General features: G+C 31.5%; 1 long non-coding RNA gene across 1 annotated transcript; it reads left to right on the top strand.

Annotated features, from left to right (window-relative positions):
• The first annotated feature begins 2707 nt into the window (after nt 1–2707).
• Nucleotides 2708–3503, top strand: LOC111889698 (uncharacterized). The gene is made up of 2 exons (XR_002849622.3): nt 2708–3236; nt 3358–3503. It is a non-coding gene; the product is annotated as an uncharacterized LOC111889698 (long non-coding RNA).
• The last annotated feature ends 1267 nt before the right edge of the window (nt 3504–4770 follow it).

The following is a 4770-nucleotide window of genomic DNA, read 5'->3' as shown; positions in this document are numbered from 1 at the left end:
AGGAAGGGCAAAATCATGCGATGAATTTTCTACCCTATTTCACAATTCAGATGTAATTGAGTGATGTTAGCATAAAGTCGTTTAGCAATCAAACAAAAAACATTTCTCTATTTTAAAAGTTTTAAATTGTCTCTTTGTAAATAAATGTTTTCATCCTTAGACTTTATCAGCTCCGACTCTTTTTGCTCTATCCACATCCTTCACTCCTCACTCTTAGAAGACACCCTGCTTATTTGGTCAGTTAGGTTAGAATTGGTGACCCGTGTTTGAGTTAAACAACTATCTAGATTTGAGATTCTTGGATTTAAGCTATTTAATTCTTTTTCATATGATTTATGTGGGACTTTGAATGTAATAAAGAGAGATTGTACCTTCTTGATCAATTCATCAAGCTCATTGATCTGCACACTCAGAGGTTTTGCTGTGAAGCATAAGTCCTCTCGCTCCTTGGTGTCCTCGTTTCCACCATCAGTATTGTATCCCCTTATGTGAGATACATCAGTCACCACAAAACATTTTCCAGTGCTTTCGTCACCTCTTGCAACATATTCCTTTCCATGTGAAGGCTTTCTCACTTCATCATCCTCTGAGTCGGTTGACCATACCTGCACGCCACCGAACTCGTCATCCTCTGCCGAACCCTGTACAATAAGAGTATTCATAGAAGGGTTAGTAGCAGCTTTCTTCCTCTTGATCTCTTCCAGCTTTTTCATCAAGACAGCCTCTTCATCTTTTTCCTCATCTTTCTTTTCCATTTTCTTCAGAACACAATCTTTAGCATAATGGTTCTTTCATCCACAGTAATAGCAGCTAACGCCAGAATCTCCTTCAACTTTTTCCTCTTTCTTTGGTTCCTCTGTCTTCGGCTCCTCCCTTACGTTTTCAGAACTATAGCTTCCCTGCCAATTTCTGTTTTTATTGGTAGGAAACCTCTTCTTGATGAATCTCTTGGGATTGGATACCATCATAGCATAATCTTCTGACGTAAGATCATAGTCCTCTAGGTTCAGATCTTCGTCTTCCACTGCATTCTTGCCTTTTGATAGGAGGGCCAAGGACCCCAAACTTGAGACCACATTCTTTTCTTGCATGACAATCTTTTCTTGGGATTTCAGAATTCCCACCAGCTTTGCCAATGAATATGACTTGAACTGCTCATGAGCTTTAACTATAGACACGACAGCTCTCCATTCAGATCTTAGGCCATTCAAAAAGGTGACCTTCTGTTCAATCAACTTCCTTTCTATATCATGTTTGATCATCTTGCTAAGAAGATGATTGAAGCGATCAAACGTCTGAGTGACAGTTTCATCAGAATTCTACTTAAATTCACCAAACTCAGACAAAAGCAAGGTCTGAATAGAATGCTCTAAATCTTCATCTGTGGAATACAGCTCTCGCAACCTATCCCAGATTTCTTTAGCGGTACTGCAGGAACTCACCAACCTAAACGTGTCAGATTGAAGAGCGAATCGGATCAGTCTCAATGCTTTAATGTTACACTGAAACTTTTCCTTTTCGTCTTGAGCAACGTCTTTAACATCTTTTAACAGATCATTATATTCTTTCTGAGTTTTAATGATCTCTAATGTTCCTGAGTGAGCAAATGGTCCAGACACAATGGCTTCCCAAATAAGATACCCATTATCTTCAGATCCGATGACATAGTCTTCAAAATGATGAGCCCAAACTTCGTAATCCTGGGTGTATAGAATAGGAATCTTCGTCGTTGATCCAATACTGTTTGAGATGTTGATAGGATTAGATTGAGAATCGTCCATGCTTGATCGTTTAACCTGTTTGAAAGATCAGACTTGTAATATGTAATACTAGGGCAAACGAATAAATAAAGAGATACGTTAATTATGGAGTGACGGCTCAATAAATATCAGTTAATGCAGAATAACCCTAATCGCTTCTTTCATAGAAGAGATGTGTATGAATTACACAACCTCCTGCTCTGATACCAATTGATAAGTTTGAAAACTCTTTGATCGATTAGATCTTTGTAACAGGTAAATAAATAAAACAGAAACAGTAATGTAAAAAACACAAGTATGGATTTGAATGTGTCGAATGATTTGATTAACTCAATCCTCAGCAGAGCTCGATGAAGAACTTCCGCTATAGAGGATTCTAGGGTTACAAAAGATAAGAACTTGTACGCTATCAAATCTCTATCAATCCTACGTTAAGAATGCATGCAAACATCTATATATAATAAACCCTAAACTAAACTCACGGATGGACAGGCCCATACCGGAGACAAAACTTGGACTAGCTAACGAGCCCAAAAGATGCAACACTAAACTGGACCTAACATTCTTCATTTGGATACATGTCATTTTCTAAAAATTTTGAATTTTCCATTTTCCACTTGTCATTTTATTGTATTTTTCATTATATTAAATTAAAATTCCACATTTAATATGTAAGGTAATATATATGTAAGGTATTTATTAGAAATGGTTTATATACGTAATGTGTTTAATGTATTAAAGCCTCATTAATTTTAATAATTCAAAATTTTTCTTATTTTTCTTATAAATTCAAACTTCTCAAATCGTTAAAATTTCATATTTTTTTTTAATAAACTCATGTAATACATGGGTCTCACGCCTAGTATATATATATATTATTACTACTTTATAATGCATACATAATTGTGGGTCCTATGGTTTTTAAGACCAAAGTCTTAAAAATAAGGAGACAGATATTTGACCATTGGATTTTCTTTGGATGGTATTAAAAGTTTGTGATCCATGTGTGAGCAAGAATAAACCAATAATAATCAAGTATTCTATACAACACTAACTATAAAAGCCATCTTCTATGAAAACCCTAGACCCATTTCAAATTTCACCAGCCTCCTATTTTTCTTCCCCCTTATCTCGGTCTATTCCCTTCAACTCTAACCCATTGCCAAGAACGACGCCTTCATCCAACTCGCACCATCTCTCTAAAACCCCTAAATCTCCCATCACCACCGATAATGTCTTCATCCACCATCTCGGCACTTCCATCAGCTATCACCGCACCTCTGAAGTCCCTCCCTCTCCTTCTTTGCTAAGAAAATCTCGCCTATTTACACATTCACTTCCGAAAAATACAGCTACATTTAAATCTTGAACATCAGCCATAGTTCTTGCACCACCATTGTTGTAACAACCAACAAACACCATCGACATGTTTTAGTTTGTTAGGAAGGAGGTGACTAAAATTCAGATCTGAAAATGGTTTCTCTCTCTCTCTCTCATGCATGTACTAACAAGTGGCTTGGTTTTTTCTTCTGATTATTGGAGCTTGAACTTGAAATATGACTTTTTAATCTTTATTATATATGTTTTTCTGATGTAGTTATTTAAGCTAAAAGGAATATGTGATCTATAACACAAATAGAGCGTTGTAGGAAGGAACTACTCTACTTCCTGTAATCATTTTTTGTATATAATGTTGTTGAAATGTTTGATATTTTTAGAGAACGAGCAGCTGTCTTCATATTTTTTTTGATATGTGGTTTTTATATTTTTATGTTTGCAATATTTTAATCATGTAGATGCATGCAAATATTGTTGAATTACGGTTTGATGTGTTGACGTTGTGATATAAGAAAAATGTCAATAATAAATAGCGTTAATTTTAAATTTTGGTTTGGTGTTAGATGAAGTTAATGTGAATATTTTACTATAACTTGATGCAGAAAATTAATTTTTGGTAAAGCTAAACTATTATTATGAAAAAGAATAACAAGTTACAAAACGCAACTATATTTTACAATTATGATATACTCACTGAATTAGATTCATATTTTTAATTAACACGTTCATAGAAAATCGTTTTAATAAATATAATAAAAATAAAAAATCAGTCGTTATATATAATTTTTGATGTATTTGTTATAGTTGCTACAATTTAAAATAAGCTTTAAACGTCAATATTATATTTACTAAGTAATATTCTAATAATTATCTTAACTTACGCACACCTATTTTTACAATTTATATTTCTATGTTTAACAATTCGAACATTATCAACATTTGAAAGTTATTATTATTCATTTTGCTATGTTACAACTGTTTTTCTAAATAACTAAAATTAGTAGTATAATATAAGTAGATAAATTTTTTGATAAGCTATGTTAATATATAAAAATTGATTTTCGGAATTATTTTTTAAATATATATATAAATAATAAGATAGTATGCTTTTATTATTTATCAAATTAAATATTTTTATAAATTTATTACTTTCGTGTGCAAAGTAAATTATCATTTATGATTTTAACAATATGGTTAAAAAAAGTGAATATGTGTTCGAATATAATTCAAATTTTCTAGATAAAAATAATATAAGCAATGTTATATAGTAAATTTAAACTGTCTGTCATGAAACGGGGGAATAAATATTGATAATCCATTTTGATAGTAAATTTAAAATTTGAAAAATAGCGATGCTAATGTTTCCATGCTACTCATTATTAAATAATGTAAAATATAAGAAACTATATTTTTTTTAAATAATTATATTGTAATTTCAACACTACCATGGTAAAATATAAAAATTATTTTAAAAGTCAAATAATTTAATTTTAATTATTTTGTGTACTAAATGGAGATTAAAAAAATTTAATTTTTTTTTTTGAAATACAATAACTAAATCATTACAATTTTTCTGACTAATAGTTTTGAGTTATTTTAATAAATTTTTATGATAAAAGAAACTTAATAAAATATTATGGTAAAAACCTTAACTATTTCTTCATAACCATTT

This window comes from Lactuca sativa, chromosome 4, assembly GCF_002870075.4.
Source record: "Lactuca sativa cultivar Salinas chromosome 4, Lsat_Salinas_v11, whole genome shotgun sequence".
Lineage (NCBI taxonomy): Eukaryota > Viridiplantae > Streptophyta > Magnoliopsida > Asterales > Asteraceae > Lactuca > Lactuca sativa.
This window is presented reverse-complemented; position numbering and strand designations above follow the sequence as displayed.